General features: G+C 44.5%; 1 long non-coding RNA gene and 2 pseudogenes across 1 annotated transcript; 1 reads left to right on the plus strand and 2 right to left on the minus strand.

Annotated features, from left to right (window-relative positions):
- Window positions 1-3,270: 3,270 nt before the first annotated feature.
- Window positions 3,271-3,835, minus strand: LOC117070544 (annotated as a pseudogene).
- Window positions 3,836-8,434: 4,599 nt separating this feature from the next.
- LOC117071108 lies at window positions 8,435-10,716 on the minus strand (annotated as a pseudogene).
- Window positions 10,717-13,323: 2,607 nt separating this feature from the next.
- LOC117070545 lies at window positions 13,324-23,686 on the plus strand. The gene is made up of 3 exons (XR_004431957.1): window positions 13,324-13,504; window positions 13,841-13,987; window positions 23,061-23,686. It is a non-coding gene; the product is annotated as an uncharacterized LOC117070545 (long non-coding RNA).
- The last annotated feature ends 840 nt before the right edge of the window (window positions 23,687-24,526 follow it).

The following is a 24,526-nucleotide window of genomic DNA, read 5'->3' on the forward strand; positions in this document are numbered from 1 at the left end:
TGCCACGCCTTGCTAATTTTCTTTGTATTTTAGTGTAGACGGGGTTTGACTCTGTTGCCCAGGCTGGTCTTGAACTCCTGAGTTCAGGCAATCCACCCACCTCAGCCTCCCAAAGTGCTAGGATTACAGGCGTGAGCCACTGCACCTTGCCTGGTTAATTTTTATGATAATAAAAATATTCTCATAAAATTTGGGAAATTCCAAAACCTATGGAAAAGAAAATTTAAATTATCCATAATCCCACCATTTATTCATTTGCTTATTCAAGCAACAAATAAAAGTGTACACCTTATTAAGAGCAGGGTATGTTCCAAGACTGAGTATTCAGAAATGATAGCCTCTAACTGATTCCTTTCCAACCTGTTTCTCAGTGTACTACTACTAATAATTTTAAAATCAGATTATTTAGTTTTGAAATCTCCTTTTCACCTAACATATCACAAGCCTTTTCCCAGGTTATCAAATAATATTCCAAGCTATGATTTTAACAGTTGCATAACATCACATCACATCAATTTACACTGATTTATTAAACCATATTCTACTTGAGACATAACAAGATGATCAATTTTTCAATATTATAAATAATGTTGCATGTAATATTCTTTGACCACATACCTGATTATCTTTGAAAACTTCCCTAGAATTCAGATTGTTAGATCGAAGCCTTAAATATTTTTAAGGTTTTAAATACACAATACTCAATTGCTTTCTTGAAAGAGTGTAATAGTTTTACTTCTACAAGCTACAAGAGTGTCTTTCAGTCATTCAGCAAAGCCCACACCTCAAAACAATGAGTATTAGCTAAAAAAAAGTCATTGTCAACTGAGTTCAAACAGTTTTTCCTTTAATTTGCAGTTCTTACCTGGCAATGGTTAAGTCAAACTTTTTAAAAAACTTTGTTCTCTTTTTTCATAAATTATATATGCATACTTTTTGTCATTTTCTATGGAACTGTTAATATTTCTTCTTAGCAGTCTAGTCTTAATATTTCTCAGTAAGGGATTTTTCTGACTGCATTCTGAGATCTAGCCTCCTGGCTGGGGCAGCAGGAGGTGGGATGGAGAAAGGGCGGGGAGTCAGAGCCGGGTTTGTTCTCTTAGTCCTTCCACAAGCACCAAGGTGTGACCTGCTCCAAATCTTGGTATCTCTGGGCTTCAGTTTCCTCCTCTGTAAATAGAAGGGTCTTAATTAAGGTCCCTCCCAGTCCTATAAAAGGGAGTTATAGATCCGTAGTTTCAAAGCTTCTTTCACTATCATGATTTGTGATCAGCTTTGAAGGAGGTAGTACTAGTGGGTAAACATCAAACTGTAAGCTTGCTTCCCCAGTGCTAACCTACCACTACCACCTACCACTGAGAAAATCATTTCAAGGCTATTAGTTTCCTGATCTGTAAATGGAAACCTTGTTTTACAGATTTGTTGTAAAAATTATGCACAATAATAGAAATCAGGCCAGGTGCAGTGGCTCACACCTGTAATCCCAGCACTTTCGTAGGCTGAGGTGGGCAGATCACCTGAGGTTGGGAGTTTGAGCCTAATCAACATGGAGAAACCCTATGTCTACCAAAAATGCAAAATTAGCCAGCCCTGGTGGCTCATGCCTATAATCCCATCTACTCAGAAGGCTGAAGCAGGAGAATTGCTTGAACCAAGGAGGCATAGGTTGGGGTGAGCCGAGATCACACCACTGCACTCCAGCCTGGGCAAAAAAAGTAAACTCCATCTCAAAAAAAAAAAAAAAAAAAAGCCAATAATAATAATAGAAATCAAAGTGTATAGATTATAATATACCACAGACAGATGGGACGCAGTGGCTCATGCCTGTAATCCCAGCACTTTGGGAGGCCGAGGCAGGTGGATCACCTGAGGTCAGGGGTTCGAGATCAGCCTGGTCAACATGGTGAAACCCTGTCTCTACTAAAAATACAAAAATTAGCTGGGCATGGTGGTGGGTGACTGTAATCCCAGCTACTTGGGAGGCTGAGGCAGGAGAATAGCTTGAACCTGGGAGGTGGAGATTGTAGTGAGCTGAGATCATGCCATTGCACTCCAGCCTGGGTGACAAGAACAAAACTCTGTTGAAAAAAGAAAAGAAGAAGGAGGGAAGGAAGGAAGGAAGGAAGGAAGGAAGGAAGGAAGGAAGAAGGAAGGAAGGAAGGAAGGAAAAGAAAGAGGGAGGGAAGGAAGGAAGGAAGGAAGAGAAAGAAAGAGGGAGGGAAGGAAGGAAGAGAAAGAGGGAAGGAAGGAAGGAAGGAAGGAAGGAAGGAAGGAAGGAAGAAGGAAGGAAGGAAGGAAGGAAGGAAGAGAAAGAAAGAGGGAAGGAAGGAAGGAAGGAAGGAAGGAAGGAAAGGAGACCATATTCATACTAGTAGCTGCTTATGACTAACAGAAGTAAGGACGAGGATTAGAAGGGATTCCAACTTTATAATACATTCTTTCTTTTATATAATAATAATAATAATAATAATAAAGACAGCCAGGCACAGTATCTTATGCCTGTAAACCTAGTGCTTTGGGAGGCTGAGGTGGGAGGATCATTTGAGCCCAGGAATTCAAGACCAGCCTGGGCCACAGAGCAAGACTCCATCTCTACAAAAACTTTAAAACAATTAGCCAGGTATGGTAGCCTGTGCCTCTAGTCCCAGCTACTAGGGAGGCTAAGGCAAGAAAATCATGTGAGCCCAGGAGGTCGAGGCTGCAGTGAGCTTTGACAGTGCCACTGCACCTGCACTCCAGCCTGGGTGACAGAGTGAGACCTTGTCTCTCTTTAAAAAAAAGTGAAGCAAATATAAAAAAATATTAACAACAGTCAGTGTTGATTCTGTGGTACGAACATATTTGTTTGCAATATCATGCTCTGTACTTTTCTGTATCTTAAAAACCTTCCTGGCCAGGCGCGGGGGCTCATGCCTGTAATCCCAGCACTTTGGCAGGCCGAGGTGGGCGGATCATGAGGTCAGGAGTTCGAGACCAGCCTGGCCAATGTGGTGAAACCCCGTCTCTACTAAAGATACAAAAAATTAGCCAGGGGTGATGGTGTCTGTAATTCCAGCTACTTGGGAGACTGAGGCAGGAGAACTGCTTGAATCTGGGAGGCAGAGGTTGCAGTGAGCCTACATTTTGCCATTGCACTTCAGCCTAGGTGACAGGGTGAGACTCCATCTCAAAAAAGAAAAAAAAAAATCCCCCTTCCCATACAAATATGCCTAGTTAATAAAAGCAATCCTAAAAGAGTACATCCAGTATGTATGTAATTTTTTACTTTTTTTTTTAGAGTTTATTAAGCAGGGGAGTGGAGGGGAGATGTGGCACAAATAGAAGTATGTAACATTCAAACAACAAAATCTGGGATTTTTGAAAATATATTTCAGTTACAGTTACACAAAGGGTCACTTCCTCCCCCAACGACACAGGGACCTCTCAAAGGAGAGGAGGGAGTAAGTCCCATGGTAGGGCCAGTGGTTGCTCCTGGATTTTGGAATGATTTCTGCAGAGGTTTCAAGACCCTGGGCTCAGGGTGGAGACTTCATAGTGGTGGCAGCCAGACCCAACAAGATGGCTGCGACGGTGAAGCCCTGGGCGGCGATCCAGGCGAGCATCTTGAGCTGTGAGCACTGGCTGTTGCCCTGGTGGAAGCAGTAGAGGCCTTTGGTGAGGGCGGCCGCCGTGCCCAGGCAACCTATGGGTACCACCGTGTTCTCGCGCGTCTTGTGAAGGAGCTTTTCCTTGAAACCCTCTGGATTGCTGTAAACAGTGGGCTAAACCCCTCAATGACGGGAGGCTTCGATGATTCAAAGGGGGCCTCCAGAGTCACAGAGCCTGGAGTCGCCATGCCTGGGCCATAGCTGCAGGAGAAAATCCTTTTTTTTTTTTTTTTTTTGAGATGGAGTCTCGCTCTGCAGCCCAGGCTGGAGTGCAGTGGTGCAACCTTAGCTTACTGAAACCTCTGCCTCCTCCCTGGTCCCAGTTCAAGCAATTCTCCTGCGTCAGCCTCCTGAGTAGCTGGGATTACAGGAATGTGCCACCATGCCAGGCTAATTTTTGTATTTGTATTTTTAGTAGAGACAGGGTTTCACCATGTTGGCCAGGCTGGTCTCGAACTCCTGACCTCATGATCCGCCCACCTCGGCCTACCAAAGTGCTGGGATTACAGGCGTGAGCCACAGCGCCCAGCCTACATGTTTTATATAATGTTATTTGATATAACAACTTGGAAAGGACAAAATTATAGAAATGGAGAATAGATTAGTGGCTGCAAGGGTTAGGAATGGGAAACGGTGGGAAGGAGGTATATGTTTATTAAAGGGTAACGAGAGGGAGGCTTGTGGTGATGGAACTCTTTGTATCTTGACTATAGTGACAGATACACAAAACCTACACGTGTGACAAAACTGCACAGAACTAAATACACACAAATGAAGTACAAGTGGGGAAGTCTAAATCAGATTGGTTGACTGTATCAATGTTAACATTCTGGCTGTAATATTACACAATAGTTTTGGAAGATGTTACCATGGCGTAACTGTAGAAAGGGTACGTGTGATCTGTCTATTATTTCTTACAACTGCAGGTGAATCTACAATTATCTCATAAGAAAAAGGGCGTGGTGGCTCACACCTGTAATCCCAGCACTTTAGGAGGCCAAGGCAAGCAGATCACTTGAGGCCAGGAGTTTGAGACCAGCCTGGCCAACATGGTGAAAGCCCATCTCTACTAAAAATTAGCCAGTTGTGGTGGCACACTACTCAGGAGTTACTCAGGAGGCTGAGGCAGAAGAATCGCTTGAACCCGGGAGGCAGAGGTTGCAGTGAGCCGAGATCACACCACTGCACTCCAGCCTAGGTGATGGAGTGAGACTCTGTCTCAACAACAACAACAAGACTGCAAGGGAATAATGTTCTGTTTGGGAAAGAGATTGGATGTAAATAGGGGGTCTGGTAGCTGGGCGTGGTAGCTCACACCTATAATCCCAACACCTTGGAAAACTGAGGCAAGAGGGTCACTTGAACCTAGGAGTTCGAGACCAGCCTGGGCAATATAGCGAGATTCTGTATCTATAAAAAGTGAAAAAAATTAGCTGGGCACGGTAATGCATGCCTGTGGTCTCAACTACTCAAGAGGCTGAGGCAAGAGGATCAATTGAGCATCCAGAAGTTGAGGCTGCAGCGAGCCATAATCATGCCACTGCACTCCAGCCTGGGCAACAGGGCAAGATTGTGTCGCTAAAAATTTTAAAAATAAAATAAAAGAATAAATAGAATATATAAAAGTAAATGAAAATTAAAAATAGGGGTCTGGAGCTGGTAGGGAAGAAACAGAGCTGTATGGGAGAAAAGAATACTTTCCCTTGTTGATATGTGGTCTGTGTCCCCTTTTTCTCCTCTTATTTTCATTTGCATTCTTGCTCTGATTGACTTCCTTCTCAAGTGCCTCTTCTCTCTGACTTTCCCTGTCTCGTTATTTTCCTCAACTCATTATTTTCCCTCTTTGCTTTGCTAAAAGACTCTATCCCTGCATCTTATTCAGAGCACACTGACCACACTGGACAGGAGTTACAAGACGGAAGAGGTACTCACAGAATCCTGGATTTCTGAAACACTTAAGCTACAAAGGTAGGTGAATATCAGAGTCCAATAGTCACATATTACACAGAGGAAAACTGAGGTGCTGAGAAGGGAAGTAACTTGTGTCACTCACAGAGGGAATTTTTGGTAAAGTTGAAATATGAACCTGGGACCCACTAGGACAGCTTCCCTAATTTTTTTTTTTTAAGACAGGTTCTCACTCATCCCCCAGGCTGGAGTTTGGTGGCATGATCAAAACTCACTGTGGTCTTGACATCCCAGGCTCAAGTGATCCTCCTGCCTTAGCCTCCCCACATAGCTAGGACTGCAGGAGTGTGCCACCATGCCTGGCTAATTTTTTTTTGTATTTTAATTTTGTAGAGATGGGGTCTGGATATGTCGCCCATCTGGTCTCAAACTCCTGGACTCAAGTGGTCCTCCTACCTTGTGCTCCCAAAGTGCTGGGATTAGAGGCCTGAGCCACTGCGCCTAGCCCTAGTTTCCGTAATTTTCAACAGATGGAGCTCACTAGTTGGAGAGAAAGAGGTTCCTGGGGGCAATCAATTAAAACATAGAGAAATTAGAGCAACATGGTAAGAGAAATAATCTAACCAGGTGCAGTGGTTTGCGCCTGTAATCCTAACACTTTGGGAGGTCAAGGCAGGAGGATCACTTGAGCCTTGGAGTTTGAGACCAGCCTGGACAATATGGCAAAACTCCATCTCTACAAAAAATAAAAAATTAGCTGAGCATGGTGGTACATGCCTGTAGTCCCAGCTACTCAGGAGGCTGAGGTAGGAGGATCTCTTGAGCCTAGGAATTCGAGGCTGCAGTGAGCCATGATTGTGCCACTGCATTTCAGCCTGGGTGACAGAGCAAGAGACTCTGTCTCAAGAGCAGAAAGAAAAGAAAGAAAGGAAGAGAAAAAAAGAAAAGAAAGAAAGGAAGAGAAAAAAAGAAAAAGAAAAGAGAAAGGAGGAAAGAAAGAAGGCAGACAGGCGCAGTGGCTCATGCCTGTAATCCCATCACTTTGGGAGGCTGAGGCAGGAGAGTCATTTGAACCAAGGAGGCAGAGGTTGCAGTGAGCTGAGATTACGCCATTGCACTTCAGCCTGGGCAACAAGAGCAAGACTCCATCTCAAAAAAAAAAACCAAAAACGAACAAACAAAAAGAGAGAGAGAGGGAGAAAGAAGAAAGAAAGAGGGAGGGAGGAAGAGGAAAGAAGGAAGGGAGGGAAATATATAGTTATTAAGTAATTATGAGCCAGAGTTATAAACTAGCCAGATGGTTTTGTGATAGAATTTGGGTAGAATGAAAATCTCAAGAGGTTAAATTCCTAAGAGGCAACTCTTCTCTCTTACTAACTATGGATTATTTTAAATATACCAGATACCCCTCCTCAAGATATAATGTTATACCATAAATGCTATGGGGAGAAACTGCCCAAATGAACAGACCAGCGCTCACACTGAGAGTAGGAATAGGGAGTAGACTATTTTGAGCCTACCTTTTTAAAAAACACTTGCATTTTGGGAAAATATCAAAAAACATGTCCAACAGGGTTATCCTGTTGGTACCAAAGACCTTCAGAAATTTCAGAGCATAGGATGTTGGTAAGAAGCACCAAAGCAGAAAGTACCTCTTCCTGCATGCGAGAAACCATCATTTATGTGGGAGTGATGTTGCCTAACACAAGGAAGGGTCTCTGTTAAGCAAGTGAAGGGTGGAAGGAGCTGTTGCCAGAGCCCACCAGAAGCATCTGGGTAACGAGCTGCTGGCCCACACCTTTCCTACTTACATGAAACAGTGGAAAGTGCCAACAGAGTTCTCCCGGCGAATGTCTTCATATTCCTCATAGATTCCCTGCTTTTGCCTGGGCAAAATAGCCCATCAACCAAAGTTTAGGTTTTCTGCTCTTCTTCCCATTCTTACGCAGCCGGGGGAGTCTACAGCCTAATTCAGGTTTGACCTCAGTAGCTAGAGGAAACGTGGTTCAACAAAATAAAGAAGTTAGAAATGGTTAAAGAAGTTAGAAGCTGATGTACCTTTAAAAATAACAAGCTTAAGTTCTTGTCTACAGTAAGTTTTATGGATTGAAAATTATTCTGACTTCTCATCTCAACAGATATCCTACACATATCACACATCAGCATACATATATGCCTCTTAGAAAAATTCTGCTATTAAAACTCAAAGGAAAAATGAGATCATGAATAAACTGAACATTAAAAAAATTTATCACTCATAACTTTTCATTCAATCTAATATCTGTGTATGTATAATCATTTATTTTTTCATGTACTAATTCATCTATGTATTTACCAATCAATAAATATAATCTGATGTGCACTATGACAAATGAGGTCAAAAAAAAGGAGATGCCCTGATGCACACAAGATATAAAGATGCAGGGCTGGGCACGGTGGCTCATGCCTGTAATTCCAGCAGGAAGGGTAGGCTGAGGCGGGCAGATCACCTGAGCTCAGGAGTTCAAGACCAGCCAGGCAAACATGGTGAAAACCCATCTCTACTAAAAGTATGAAAACTTAGCTGGGTGTGGTGGCGAGTGCCTGTAATTCCAGCTACTCAGGAGGGTGAGCCTGAGGCACGAGAATCACTTGAACTCAGGTGGTGGAGGCTACAGTGAGATTGTGCACTCCAGCCTGGATGACAGAGTGAAACTCTGTCTCAAAAAAAAAAAAAAGTGCTATATTGAGGACTGAGACCTGAGATAGTGAGAGACAGCGATGTACAACTTGAGTCACACTGTGGACTGACAGGATGGGAATAGCTAAGGGACTGTCTGAGGTGGGGGTGCCTGTCTGGTTCACTGGTTACTGCCTTGTTTATGTGACTTTGATAGTACTTAGCTTCTGCTGTTGATGCTCAGGGGGAGATACACCTAAACCACACAGACAGCATTATTCTGAAAAGGAGAAGTTGCCAGGGAGTGCGGACCAGTAGTCTCAGTGGCCCTGTACTCTCCAAGCAGAAGTGTAGACTTCTTAGCTCTTCTTCCCTGTGACTGGCCTTCAGGTATAATTTCCAGTATATGGTTGCTTATAAATTCTATAGCTCAGGAGAATAAATAAGAGGCTCCTTTTCCAGAAGATCCAGTATTGGTCTTCCTCCTTTGGAGGCTTAGAGTCAGAACTCTCGTGTAGGCATGGTAGGATCCATGGAGGTGGCCACAGCTTGCTTTCTTCAGTGAGTATTAGATCCCACAAGATGACCGCACAGCTAAACATAATTAAAACTTAGGTTTTATGATATTTGTTCCTTTCCTAAAAACCCTCAGTGACTCCTTATTATCCAGAGGGAGCATATAAGCTAAATAAACGTGAACTTTTTTCTCCAAGCAAACCATTCTCCCCAGTGAATAGAAAATCTTGTTTTCCTGTGTTACATTGAACCAAAATGGTTTTTTTTTTTCTTTTGGGACAGAGTCCTGCTCTGTTGCCCAGGCTGGAGTGCAGTGACACAATCTCGTCTCACTGCAACCTCCACCTCCGGGGTTCAAGTGATTCTCCTGCCTCAGTCTCCTGAGTAGCTGGGATTACAGGCACCTGCCACCACGCCTGGCCAATTTTTGTATTTTTAGTAGAGATGAGGTTTTGCCATATTGGCCAGGCTGGTCTTGAACTCTGGACCTCAAGGGATCCATCCGTCTGCCTCGGCCTCCTAAAGTGCTGGGATTACAGGCATGAGCCACCGCGCTTGGCCTCCTTTAAAATAATAATAATAATTATAATTATTATTATTATTATTGAGACAGAGTTTCAGTCTGTTGCCCAGGCAGGAGTGTAGTGGCGCCACCTTGATTATAGACGTAAGTCACTGGGCATTGGGATTATAGATGCGAGTCACTGAGCCCAGCTTTTTTTCCAGTTTTAAAGTATTATTTTTAATCATCCAAAATAAATGTGTAGTAAATACTCTTTTTATAAATCTTTGTTTTCTTGATTGCTTCCTTAGCATATAATTTCAGAAATAGAACTGATCAAAGGGTGTGCACATTTTTAAGGATTTATAATGCCAGATGCCTTCCAAAAGGTGTTAACAACTTATTGAACTGACAGTATATAAGGCTGCTATAAAGTAATTTATTTATTTGAAAAACAATGGCCGGGCGCGGTGGCTCAAGCCTGTAATCCCAGCACTTTGGGAGGCCGAGACGGGCGGATCACGAGGTCAGGAGATCGAGACCATCCTGGCTAATACGGTGAAACCCTGTCTCTACTTAAAAATACAAAAAACTAGCCGGGCGACGAGGCGGGCGCCTGTAGTCCCAGCTACTCGGAGGCTGAGGCAGGAGAATGGCGTAAACCCGGGAGGCGGAGCTTGCAGTGAGCTGAGATCCGGCCACTGCACTCCAGCCTGGGTGGCAGAGCAAGACTCCGTCTCAAAAAAAAAAAAAAAAAAAAGAAAAACAAATCTTTGTTGTGTAGAAATATATATTTTAAAAATCCCCCAGAAAAGATGCTCTTCTCTCATTTTCCCATCCTCTTCCCCTTCTTCCACACCTCTGATATAAAGGACATTATTATATCTTATTAAAACTTCATCCACACTGGGCATGGTGGCTCACGTCTATAATCCTGGCATTTTGGGAGGCCAAGGCAGGCAGATCACTTGAGGTCAGGAGTTTGAGACCAGCCTGGCCAACATGGTGAAATCCTGTCTCTACTAAAGATGCAACAACTAGCCAGGAGTGGTGGCTGGCGCTTGTAATCCCAGCTACTCGGGAGGCCAAGGTACGAGAATCGCTTGAACCCGGAGGTTGCAGTGAGCCGAGATCGCACCACTGCACTCCAGCCTGGGTGATAGAGCGAGACTCTGTCTCAAAATGAGATAAAATAAAACAAAATGAAAACTTCATCCAGACGTCTAGACAACCCTTTATGTATTCTTCTGTATTTGCAAGTTCCATGTTCATATAGCCATCTACAGATATCAGTTAGCCTTTGTAATCCATTCCCCACTTAAGTTTCACCCTTTACTGGCTTTTCAGTTAATCCCTTGAGGAAAAATTTGGAATTGAGAGGTAAAATCCTTTATAAGGAGAATGCTGCAGTCTATTCGCTATTCGCCGATGACCAAACTACTCCCCGGCCCTCCTGACTGCAGCAGGTACCCCCAGACAGTCATGTAAATGGACTAGGCCTGAGTCTGTAGTTCTTTGCTCTGAAAAAAGAGACATAAGGGTTTCTTCTTTCCATTTCTCGTTTTGTGGAAATAATAGAGGAGTTTCTCTAGAATGGTTTTGGATCTGGTGGTAAAAGGGACCTTGAATATTTAGGCCCTGAAATAAATGGTTGCATCTTTGAAGGAAAAGATGAAAGTAGTTTCTTATACCTTAGTGAAGAGGCCTTTGGAAAATTTTGTTCTAGATGTTGTGTATTCTCTGTAAAGGAGTGCTGGGGATTCCCCAAATCAGTAGAACTAATGGGTAACTGAAGAGAACAGGGAGTGACATGTCAGATTGAGAATCAGTCTTTTGAAAGTGGCAAAAAGAATATGTGTAAAAAGAATAGGGTAGAAGATAAAAAGAATAGGGTAGAAGACATTAGATTCAATTTCTCTTTTTATTTTATTTTTTTGATTCCTTGGGAGTGATTTCTTCCTAGACTGCCAGTGTTGCATATTGACCCCACCCATGAAGAGGACTGCAATACTGAAAAACTGCATGAAACTAAGCACTGTGGGTTGGGCAGGGTGGCTCACACCTGTAATTCCAGCACTTTGGGAGGCCAAGGTGGCTGGATTGCTTGAGCTTAGGAGCTTGAGACTAGCCTAGCTAACATGATGAAACCCTATCTGTACAAAAGATACAAAAATTAGCTGGGTGTGGTGGCATGAAGCTGTAGTCCCAGCTACTTGGGAGGCTGAGGTGGGAGGATCACTTGAGCTTGGGAGGTGGAGACTGCAGTGAGCCGTGATTGTCCTACTGAACTTCCGCTTGGGCAACAGAGCAAGATCCTGTCCCAAACACAAAAAAACTAAGCACTGGGGATTAGAAATGAATATTTATTTATTTATTATTTATTTATTTAGAGACAGAGTCTTGCTCTGTCTCCCAGGCTGGAGTGCAGTGGCACGATCTCTGCTCACTTAGGCAAGGTGTTTAATCTCTGAAAAGTGGAGAATTTAGCACCAGGCATGGTGACTGGTGCCTGTAGTCCTAGCTACTTGAGAGGATGAGGTGGAAGTGTTAAAGGTGGAGAGTGTCCAGATTATTGGTGTCTTGAAAAAAGAACTGGACAAAATGCACAAACAAAGCAAGGAAGGGACAAAAGAATTTATTAAACATGAAAGTACACTCCACAGTGTGGCAGTGGGCCTGAGCTTAGAAGTTCAAGGGCTCTGTTACAGAATTTTGGGGAGTTTAAATACCCCCAGAAGATTCCATGATTACTTCGGATATGCCCTTATGTAAATGGAGAAGATGAAGTAAAGTTACAAAGACATTTACGACCCATGCCCTATGGACAGAATATTTCCTGTTATAGCTGAAGTGTGAATCAGCCTTATGTTCCCTGCCTCCAGACCCAATTTTCCTGCCTCAGGAGGATTGCTTGAGCCTAGGAGTTCAAGTCCAGTCTGGACATCATAGTGAGACCCCTGTCTCTGAAAAAAAATTTTTGAGACAGTTTTGCTCTTGTTGCCCAGGCTGGAGTACAATGGCATGATCTCGGCTCACTGCAGCCTCCGCCTCTTGGGTTCAAGCACTTCTCCTGCCTCAGCCTCCCGAGTAGCTGGGATTACAGGAGCCAGCCACCACGCCCAGCTAATTTTTTGTATTTTTAGTACAGACAGGGTTACACCGTGTTGGCCAGGCTGGTCTCGAACTCCTGACCTCAGGTGATCTGCCCACCTCAGCCTCACAAAGTCCCGGGATTACAGGCGTGAGCCACTGAGACTAGCAATTTTTTTTTTTTTTAGATGGAGTCTCCTTCTATGCCAGGCTGGAGAGCAGTAGTGTGATCTCGACTCACTGCTAACTCTGTCTCCTGGGTTCAAGTGATTCTCCTGACTCAGCCTCCTCCCGAGTAGCTGCGATTACAGGCGCCCACCACCATGCCCGACTAATTTTTTGTATTTTTAGTACAGATGGGGTTTCACCATGCTGGCCAAACTGGAAAAAAAATCTTTTTAAATAAATGAAAGGCAGAGTATTTATCTGAAAAAAGTGGGAGACTAACAGTCTCATGGGATTGTTATAAAGACTAAGAGAGTGTTACTGAAATACTTAGAAGAGCTGTCATTTTATTGCTGTCTTTTCCCCTTGTATTTGGATAGATTACCGTACTTGTTTCTTCTATGTAACCGTAATTATTAGTCAGTGGGGTTCTCCTTCTCTTAGAGGCCTGGAGAAACTTGTCTTAAATGCTTTCCCAATTCACGAATTGGGAGAGGCAGATTTTATGTCTAAATTACAAGGGCGAGACTTACAAGTATGAATTGCGACTAAAGTCAGTGCTCAGGTGCAGGGATCCTCTGTTTTGTTCATCCCACAGCTCCTGGCACTTTAATAAAGGAGGCTCGAAGAAACCACGGGCTTAGATCATGCAGTAATCAAACCCAGAACTCATGTTTGATTTCAAAGCCCACACGTTTTCCTGGTTTAGAAACACTAAACATTTAACTCACCGCACCTGGGGCCAGACAGGTAATGGAAAACGCCTGAAGTATGTTAGGAAGGGAAGACTGTGGTAAAAAGGCGAAGAAATGTTTATCTACAGTCGCAGCCGCCATTCAGATCGATTTCACTGCCTTGCAGAAACGCAGGCCGACTATCGTCTCTTTATCCCATGGCCGATTTCTTGCGAAATCTCCTAACTTTTAAATATTTCCAATCAAAAGACTGCTGCTCAAATGGAGCCCACCGGGAGCGTGTTTGCAATTCTGGAGTAAACAAGAGTGGGCAGCTGATAAGGTGAGTACCTCAATTGGATAGTGACAGCCAAGAAACGGGGAGTTTTGTACAGAAGGCAAGAATGAGATTCTCCGCCCGAGGGTCCCGGAAGGAGGACTGAATTAAATGCAGATTAGAGTCAGGGCAGGGCAAGGTGGCGGGAGAAACAGGCTGACATCCCAGGTGGCTGGCCTATCCAGCCAGCGCGGCCGGAGGTGCAGACCATGTACAGACCACGACGAGAGGGGTTAGGGGCTTCTCGGGATAAAGGCAGCGAGCGGCTGCGCATTCCCTCCCCTACTCTTTCAGAGGTAAGCCTTCTCTGGAGCAGACCCTAACTCTCCCCCGATTCCTTAGGTCACTCGGCTGTTTACTTCCTTTCCCGGCTCCTCAGCGTCCTCCACAGTCCTACAACTTCCGCTTGCCTCGTTTGCTGGGAAACCGCTGACTTCCAGTCGCGCAGTGGTGGGCTGAGCCAAGATGGCTGAGGAGAGCGTTGCGACGGTGAGCGCCGAGATTCTCTTTAGTTGCCTGGCCAGGGCAAGGCAGGCTGGCGGGTGGCCTCTGTCCCATGCAGCGGTTCCTGGAGAGAGGCGGAGCTGGGTGCCGAGCGGCTCAGGGTGGGCGGGGCGACACGGTCCCCTTTCTACTGTCCCGGGAACTGGTCGCCTGGGGCAAGTCTGGATACTTAGCAGCATAGGTCCTGTTCTAGGACTGTGGTCCCTCTTGGGGTGCCCTGGACGGAGAAGGGAGACTTCTCACCTGTAATGGCTCTTACCCTAGTCCCATCTTTTTTTTCTCTCGGGGGTTTGGAAGGTCATAACTAGCACTTGTGTAGACAGTTTCTGTTAATCCCGTGAATTGGGAATTTAACAGGAACGACAGCCTGGAAGCTTGCAGGGTCACTGCCTTCTGCCGGTGGAGCAGGGCTATGTGTTTTCTGTGGTGATCAAGTTTAGGAAAGTACGCTTTTGGAATTCAGCTGAAGGCTGAGTTGGGCGTTAACTCCACGGAACTGCTAATACAGAGGAACCCGATGAATTCAGGATGACCTAGTCGCTGTTTTTTTGAGGCATATATCCATAATTGGATCTAATTTCGGTGAAGTGCCAAGTATGAAGACTTGTTTACCTTGCTTTAGTGTTGGGTTTGAAAGCCTGTTCTGTCCGTTTGTTAGAATGATTTTAGGTATTCGGAATTTATTGTCTTTCGAAAAACGCCTTGGAAAACAGTACAATAGCAGCCTTTGACTGCTTTACAACTTAGTTTTGGCTAAGCAGCAAGGTTAGTGTTATTGCTAGAGGGCCTTTTGTTTGTTTTCTACTCTCATTTGCAGAGTTGTCATATTATTCTAGTCTAATTAGAAAACTCTGAAGACAGACTTTTTTTTTTTTTTTTTTTTTGAGACGGAGTGTCGCTGTTGTCCCGGGCTGGAGTGCAATGGCACTCTCCGCTCACTGCAACCTCCGCCTCCCGATTAGCTGAGAATGCAGACGCCTGCCGCCACGCCCGGCAGAAACATTTTTATTAAACTAAGAAATTTAAAATAACTGGGCCGGACGCGGTGCATCACGCCTGTAATCCCCGGTACCCAGAAGGCTGAGGCAGGAGGATCACTTGAACCCCGGAGGCGGAGGTTGCAGTGAGCGGAGACCATGCCACTGCACTCTAGCCTGGGCGACAGAGACAGACTCCGTCCCCCCGACCCCCCCAAAAAAAGATTTTAAAATAATTAAATAGACCAGGGGTGGTGGCTCACGCCTCCAATTCCAGCACCTTGGGAGGCTGAGGTGGGTGGATCGCCTGAGGTCAGGAGTTGGAGACCCGCCTGGGCAACGTAGTGAAACCCCGTCTCTACTAAAAAAAATACAAAAAATTAGCTGGAAATGGTGACGGGCGCCTGTAATCCCAGCTGCTAGGAGGCTGAGGCAGGAGAATCGCTTGAACCCAGGAGGCAGAGGTTGCAGTGAGCCGAGATCGTGCCAAAGGAGCACATCGTGGGCGCCGCTCTTCCTCACCCGCCACCTCCTCGCCTCGCCGCAGAGGCCCGGCCGTGCCCCAGGTCCCGCGGTCGGGAGTGAATGGCCCTCGGTGGCAGGCACGTGGGCGCCTGGTGGACTGCAGGACCCTGGCACCCCTACCCTCTCGCCCCTACACACACACACACACACACACACACAGGAACGTCCCTCCCGTTGTCACGTGGCCTTCCTGCTGGGTATCTGGAGCAGTTCCAGCCTCTCCTCTGGGAGGAAACAGGGCCTCTGGGGAGCAGGAACCACCTGCCAGTGCGTTCCAGCCGGGCTGCCATCCACACTGGAGACGGTCCGCACGTGGTCCTCGGGCTCGGATTCAGCTGTCGCAGGATGTGAGGGGAAAGGTGTGTGACCCGACAATGCCAGCAAAGGTGGCCCCGGTGGCCCCGGGCTCCACCCCGTGCCTCTTCATTATAGAATGACTGGGCAGAGATAAGGGCCAGAGTACTGCTTTTGAATAATTCACCATAAAAATGATTGCAACCAGGTCAGTGTGTCACAATGACTGCAAGCCACCCAGGGATTTGGCAATGCCTCTCACTCTTGACTGCCCCAAGTCCCCTTCACTCCATTGCACAGCCCAGGGACAGGAGCAGCATTGCCCCTAGCTTCCAAGTGGGAAAGAGGAGCTGGCTCTGGCTAAGCCAGGCTCCCAGAGCTCCCACAGCCCTAGGATCTTCAGTGACAGTGCTAGGGCCACCTTGCACAGCCCCAGTGACATGGAAACACCTTCTGGTCGTAAAGTTTACCATGCTTATCCCAATCATGCCATGACCTCGTAAAACCCCCACGGGCTAAAGGCACTAAAAGCATTTGTACTAATGACTTCCAAAAAGTCAACCACAACCTCCCACCTGCAATCTGCGTGGTAGCTCTAACCCCTGGCCTCCACTCGGGTTAAGCCTGACCGAGGACTGCCAACTGCATTTGGGCAGAGGGGTCTACTGAGCTCTTGAGACGTTACCTTCACCTCTTAATTCAGCAAACCAAGTTCCCGAGGACACGTTCACAGCTTTCCTTTTCCTAAGGCTGAACTGGAGAGAAGGAATAAATACACATGCACACATACAGACACACACAAAATAGTGTGTCTCTATATATAGTGTGTATATATAGTGCATATATACATATATATACAGTCACACACCACTTAACAATAGGGATACTTTCTGGGAAATTCATCATTAGATTTCGTCGTTGTGTGACCAAACCCGCATAGTACAGCCTGCTACACACCTAGGCTAGATGGTATAGCTATTGCTCCTAGGTTACAAAGCTGTACAGCATGTTACTGTACTGAATACTATAGGCCATTGCAACACAATGGTATTTGTGTACCTAAACACAGAAAAATTACAGTAAAATTGTTATAAAGATTAAAAATGGTCCACCATGAATGGAGCTTGCAGGACTGGAAGTTGCTCTGGGTGAATCAGCGAAGGGAGTATGAAGCCTAGGACATTACTGTACACTACTGTAGACTCTATAAACGCTGTACACTTATGCTACACTACATTGACTGAAAACTTTTCTTTCTTCAATAATAAATTTACTCTAACATTTTTACTTCATAAACTTTTAACTTTTTTGACTTTTGAACTCTGAACACATTGTACAGCAGTACAAAAGTATTTTCTGTCTTTACATCCTTTTTCTTTTCTTTTTTTTTTTTTTTTTTTTTTTTTTTTTTTTTTTTTTGAGGCGGAGTCTCACTCTGTCGCCCAGGCTGGAGTGCAGCGGCCGGATCTCAGCTCACTGCAAGCTCCGCCTCCCGGGTTTACGCCATTCTCCTGCCTCAGCCTCCCCAGTAGCTGGGACTACAGGCGCCCACCATCTCGCCCGGCTAGTTTTTTTTGTATTTTTAGTAGAGACGGGGTTTCACCGTGTTAGCCAGGATGGTCTCGATCTCCTGACCTCATGATCCGCCCGTCTCGGCCTCCCAAAGTGCTGGGATTACAGGCTTGAGCCACCGCGCCCGGCCCTTTACATCCTTTTTCTATAAGCTTTTAAATTTTTTTTTTTACTTTTAAACTTTTTTGTTGAGAACTAAGACACAAATATACACATTAGCCTAGACCTACACAGGGTCAGGATCATCAACATCACTGTCTTCCACCTCCTGTGCCACTGGCAGGTCTTCAGGGACAATAACATGCATGGAGCTGTCCTCTCCTATGATAGCAATGCCTTCTTCTGGAACACCTCCTGAAGGACCTGCATGAGGCTGTTTTAGGGTTAACTTTTTTTATAAGTAGGAATACACTCTAAAATACCAATAAAAAATACAGTGTAGTAATGCAAAAACCATAAGAGTTGTTTTAGCATATAAAAGTTCATAGCATATACAATTATAGTATATAATTGTATAGCATATACATTTATAGTAGATAGCATATACATATACTATAAATGTATACGCTATCTACTATAAATGTATATGCTATACAATTATATAGTATAATTGTATATGCTATAAACTTTTATATAACTGGCAGTGCGGTAGGTTTGTTTACATCAGCATCACCGCAAACATCTGAGTAATGCACTGCACTAGATTTTACAATGGCTATGACATAACTAGGCAATAGGAATTTTTCAGCTTCATTATAATCTATGAGACCACTGTTGTATATGCCATCCATCACTGACTAAAATGTTGTTATGTGGTACATGACCGTATTCCATTTAATACAAATTTCTTAAAAATGTACAGTCTAATGACAGAAAGCATATCAGTGCTAATGACAGAAAGCAGATCACCTCACCTAGGGATGAGGTGGAGTGGGGAATGGAGGGATTACAAAAGTGTATAAGAAATGGTTAACGTGATCCATATGTTCATTATCTTGATGCAGTGGTTTCTCCGCACGTGAAAACAATTCTAATGTTATACTTTAAATACGTGCCATTTATCTTATATCAGTTATACCTCAATAAATCTGTTAAAAAAAAAAAAAAAAAGGCCGGGCGCGGTGGCTCAAGCCTGTAATCCCAGCACTTTGGGAGGCCGAGACAGACGGATCATGAGGTCAGGAGATCGAGACCATCCTGGCTAACACGGTGAAACCCCATCTCTACTAAAAAATACAAAAAACTAGTCGGGGCCGGGCGCGGTGGCTCAAGCCTGTAATCCCAGCACTTTGGGAGGCCGAGACGGGCGGATCACGAGGTCAGGAGATCGAGACCATCCTGGCTAACATGGTGAAACCCCATCTCTACTAAAAAATACAAAAAACTAGTCGGGGCCGGGCGCGGTGGCTCAAGCCTGTAATCCCAGCACTTTGGGAGGCCGAGACGGGTGGATCACGAGGTCAGGAGATTGAGACCATCCTGGCTAACACGGTGAAACCCCGTCTCTACTAAAAAAAAATACAAAAAACTAGCTGGGCGAGGTGGCGGGCGCCTGTAGTCCCAGTACTCAGGGGGCTGAGGCAGGAGAATCGCGTAAACCGGGAGGCAGAGCTTGCAGTGAGCTGAGATCCGGCCACTGTACTCCAGCCTGGGCGACAGAGCCACGCTCCGTCTCAAAAAAAAAAACAAAAAACTAGCCGGGCAAGGTGGCGGCGCCTGTAGTCCCAGCCACTCGGGAGGCTGAGGCAGGAGAATGGCGTAAACCCGGGAGGCGGAGCTTGCAGTGAGCTGAGATCTGGCCACTGCACTCCAACCTGGGCGACACAGCGAGACTCCGTCTCAAAAAAAAAAAAAAAAAAAAACTCCCTCCCACCACCACCTCCACCCCACACACAGCCAAATGATACTCAGTCCCATCCTGGAATTTCCACTGAGAGCTTACCTCCTGGTCCCTCCAGAGAGGAAGCTCAGCAAAGGCTGGTATAATGCACCTTCCTGGGCTCCCAACCATAGGGCGAGTCCATACTTCCCTTGGACTCACACTGTGGGTGGGAGGCCAGAAAGGAGCATGCTCTATTCACATGGTTGGCTATGACCTCTCAGTATTGTAAGTCAAAATCATTATTTCTGCTTGGGTTCTCTCATTTCAAATATTAACCTTGAATTACCAGCAATGAAGACAACAAACACAGGGTCCATGGGGTCAAGGGCAGACTGAGACCTATAGCAATTTCGTTGATGATGACAGTCAACTGGCCTTCTCTGGAAGAAGCAAAGACCTTTCTAGTGACATAGGTAACATAACCAGTTCCTTCATCTGCTGAAACTAGTTTCTGAGGCTATCCAACAACAGATCTCATGCATCTAGTGTCTCCCCTCAACCACTCAACATATAATCATCAGAAAAGTGTTCCTGAATATGGTACATCCTTTCCATGGAGGAGCACACAGCCACTAAGCAGCGCAGCCCAGGAGCTTATCACTCCTTAATCAATGGGCGAAATTTGGATTAACCCCTCTTCTATTATTCAAACTAATTTCGAACTAACTGTTTTCTCATACCTCCTTATTCAAAAGTAAAGATTTAATGAACTACTACTGTCTGCTAAACACAGATTAAGTGGTCGGGATTCAAGCATAATTTAGATACAAGGACTAAATTACTGGAAAAGAGGAAAGAAAAAAGGGGGCAGGGACCGGGAGCAGTGGCTCACGCCTGTAATCCCAGCACTGTGGAAGGCCCAGGCGGGTGCATCACCTGAGATCAGGAGTTTGAGACCAGCCTGGGAAAGATGGTGAAATCCCATCTCTACTAAAAATACAAAAATTGGCTGGGTGTGGTGGTGGGTGCCTATAGTCCCAGCTACTCGGGAGGCTGAGGCAGAAATGCTTGAACCCGTGGAGGTTGCCGTGAGCTGAGATTGTGCCACTGCACTCCAGCTTGGGCGACAGAGCAAGACTCTGTCAAAAGAGAGAGAGAGAAGAAGAAAAGGGGGCAGGTTAGATAGACTCAGGTGACTGAATCCCCAACCTGTGGGACCTGACACTATCTCCAGGTAGATCATGTTGGAATTGAACTGGATGGCACCCAGCCCATGTCTGCTGCTTGGTGTGTGGTGAAAAAACCTACACCTCTGGTCACAGAAGTCTTCTTCTGCGTTGATGATTACTGTAGTGGTATGAGAGCAGAGGAAAAACACGGTTTGAGAGAGCTTTTCCCGAAACACAAATTGCCAGTCCCACTATACAGAAGAGCAATATGTACAGAATGCTACGTGTCCACCAAAAGAAGAGTGACTAAACAAACTGTAGTATCTCTGTAAAATAGAATACGATTCAGCAATACAAATTGCAAATTTCTTGATATATACAAAAATAGAGAGGATATCTCAGAAAATTCTGTTGAGTGAAAGATGCCAGACACAAAAGAGTACATTTTGTGTTACTCAATGTAAATGAAGTTCAAAAACAAGTGAAACTGGCTGGGCGCAGTGGCTCATGCCTGTAATCCTAGCACTTTAGGAGGTCAAGGCAGGTAGATCACCTGTGGCCAACATGGTGAAACCCCATATCTACTAAAAGTACAAAAATCAGCCAGGTGTGGTGGCACACGCTTGTAGTCCCAGCTACTTGGGAGGCTGAGGCCAAGGAATTGCCTGAACCTGGGAGGCAGAGTTTGCAGTGAGCTGAGATTGTGCCACTGTACTCCAGCCTGGGTGACAAAGACTCCGTTTTAAAAAAAAAAAAAAACAGAAACAGAAACACACAACAAGTGAAACTAATCTATGGCAACAGAAGTGGGAACTCGCGGTTGCTCCTGTGGATGGACTGGAAGGGAGATGGAACCAGCAGGGAAGGAAATGTTTTATATCTTGATTGAGGTGGAGCTTATAAAGGTATACACATTTGGCAAAATTCATCTAGCTGTATACTTTGAATCTGTGCATTTTATTGTATATACATTTTTCCTTGATTTTAAAGGAAAGTGTAAAGAGACCACAGTGGAGAAAGCTATTTGCTTTTCTGGGACTAATCCCAAAGGAAGTGACATTTGAGCAGGATCTTGAAGGTGGAATAGGACATTTTCTGGTTGGAGCTAAAAACAGTACTAAAAATGTGGAGGTATGAGAGTTAACGTGCATCTCAGTAGAGGAGACCTCACGGATGTGTTTGAGAATGTTTGAGAAAGGAGGGTTGGGGATGGTGTGTGCAAGGAAATAAAAATCTCGGGACCCCAAACTTACTGTGCTAAAGGGAAAAGTTCAGTTTGGGAACTGAGGCATGCAAAAACTGCCTTCCACTTTGTTTCTAAATAGCTAGCTGCAAAAATAGAAGGCCACGTACCTCCCCAGGAAGAGCCCCCCTCCACATAATTTGCTTACAAGGAAATTCCTTGTAGGCCCCAAGATTTTTACCCTAAAACAAGTCTGTTCAATTTCCCCCTGACAATGTAAATTAACAGCATATCTTCACAGGTATGGGAGAAAGACAGGACAGAAGTCATCCCTTCACTCACCTGAGACAAATGCATATTTGACCGCTTCCTCTACTCGGTGTTTATCTTACATAAAAGTGCAGATGCTCTGAGCACAAGATGAATGCATAATTGACTGTTCCTCTAGCCCCTCCTTCCATGAGTAAAATGCGAATTTAGTGAGCATTAACCAAAGCCTAATCTAAGTCTTGAGAGAATGTAACCTCTTGCCTGTTTTATCTACCCTCCTCCCTTTTTTTCTGAGACAGAGTCTCACTCTGTCACACAGGCTGGAGTGCAGTGGCGCAATCTCAGCTCACTGCAACCTCCGCTTCCCGGGTTCAAGCAATTCTCCTGCCGCAGCCTCCCAAGTAGCTGGGCTTACAGGCACACACCACTACGCCTGGCGAATTTTTGTATTTTTAGTAGAGACAGGGTTTCACCATGTTAGCCAGGATGTTCTCGATCTCCTGACCTCGTGATCTGCCCACCTCAGCCTCCCAAAGTGTTGGGATTACAGGCATGAGCCACCATGCCCAGTCCCCCTCCTCCCTTTTATTTCTTTCCTCTTTCCCCTCCAGTCTCTTCTTTGCCTTTAAATACTGAAGTCCTAAAGCCCTCTTTGGAAAAAGCATGGATCACAGACTTCCTGTGATTTGTGTTCCTTTTTCCCAGATGCGTCCTCGACCTTGACAAAATAAACTTCTAAATTGAGGCTTGCCTTGGTTATTTTTCTTTGGTTTACAGGTGGGAGACAGAAAAAAGTGGTTGGGATCAGATTACAAAAGACCTTGAGTAACATCCACTTTCTACCAAGGACAAAGAGAAACTGTGAAAGTGCTTAGATTATGGTTTTGTCTGATGACATAAATAATGCATGGCCATTTTTTTGAAAAATGCAAACAATTGTGTATAAAGCAGAAAGTCCCCCATAATCCTAACTCTCAAAATAGTCACTTTTAACAATTTAGTGTTGCTAAACAATTATCTTTAGCTAACAATTTATTTTCCAGATGTTGTTTGTTCATATGTATTTTTATACTCATTTTAAAATTTTTAATAAAATGGTTTAATAGGATTCTATATTATATGCTCTAGAAGGGACAGCATCATGCCTATTTGCATTCTTAAATTTTCAGCATCTAGCACAATGTGTGGCATAAGAAATATTTGTCAGACGAAAGACTGATCTTTTATTGTTGCTTTTGTTTTCTAGCACATTCTGGATATCCTCATTCTTTTCAGTGGCTATACAGTGTTCTGCTGCTTGATGCAATGCCCTATTGATAGACACTTGCTGCAAATTCCTTACTGTTACGAGACTATTACCAGATCCACGTGTACTTGGATGTATTTCTGCGATATGGTGAAATATATATTTGATCTTCATCTCTGTTTCCTGGCAAACAATTCCTAAAACCTTAGAATCTCTAAAGTGATGTCTTCTTGTATGTGATGACTGACTGAAAGCTAGCAGTCCCTAGGCAGCTTCAGGATAGGGCCGGTGTCCAGAAAGCCCGAGGCAGGATTACAGGGTTGGGTCTTTGAGCACTACCCCTAACCTCTGGGGAGGAGAGGAGGCTCAAGATGAAGCTGATAGCCAATGGCCAAAGGATTAATCAACCATGCCTAGATAATGAAGTCTCCATAAAAGGTTCAAGAGGACAGAGTTTGGGAAGCTTCTCAATAGGGGAATGTGTGGAGGTTCCTGGAGGGTGGCACACGCAGGGAAGACATGGAAGCTCTGTGTCGCTTCCACCACACCTCGCCTTGTGAATCTCTTCACCTATATCCTTTGTAATATATTTCATAATAAACCAATAAATGTGTTTCCCTGAGTTCTATGAGCCACTCCAGCAAATTAATTGAGCCCCTAAGTGGGGTTGTGGGAACCCCAACTTGAAGTGGGTCAGTCTGAATTTCAGGACGCCTGGATTTGCAACTGGTGTCTGAAGGGGGCGTGGTTTTGGGGACTGAGCCCTGAACCTGTGGGATCTGATGCTATCTCCAGGTAGACTGCATTGGAACTGAACTAGAGGACAGCCAGCTGGTGTCTGCAGCAGAACTGATCGCTTGCTTGTTGAGTGAGAGAATAGAAAACACCGAGTTGGTGGTCTTTTTCCTCTGACACACCATTTCTATGGGACAAATTCCTAGAAGAGGAATTTGCTGGCTCAAAATATGCACATCTCAAAACTGTATAAATGTAACAGATTTTGCTAAATTACCACCCAAGAGGGTTGTACTAATTTCCTTTTTCATAATACGTCGTTTCTACCATATGCTCAACAATCCTTGTTATTATCAATCCTTTTCACCCTTGATAATCCGATAGTCCAAAATTATTTGCTTGTTTTGCTTTTATTAGTGGTTTAGCATTTTGTTTTGTTTATTGACTATTTGCATTTTTTCTGTGAATTACCTGTTTATATGCTTTGATCTCTTTACTGTATCAATTTTTTTAATTATAGAAGCTTTTTATATATTATAGGTGACAATTCTATATATGTCAAAAATGTTTCTCCCCATCTTCTTTGTTTAGAATGTCTTTTGCACTGCAGTTTTAAAGTTGTATGTAGCCAAATCTGTTTTTTCTTTTCTCTTTGTGGTTTGTAGCCTCAGTGAAATGTCAAGAAAAACTCTCCTCCTTTAGACTATAAAACTATTCTAATTTTAAAAGAT

This window comes from Trachypithecus francoisi, unplaced genomic scaffold (assembly GCF_009764315.1).
Source record: "Trachypithecus francoisi isolate TF-2019V2 unplaced genomic scaffold, Tfra_2.0 Lachesis_group3, whole genome shotgun sequence".
NCBI classification, from domain to species: Eukaryota; Metazoa; Chordata; class Mammalia; order Primates; family Cercopithecidae; genus Trachypithecus; species Trachypithecus francoisi.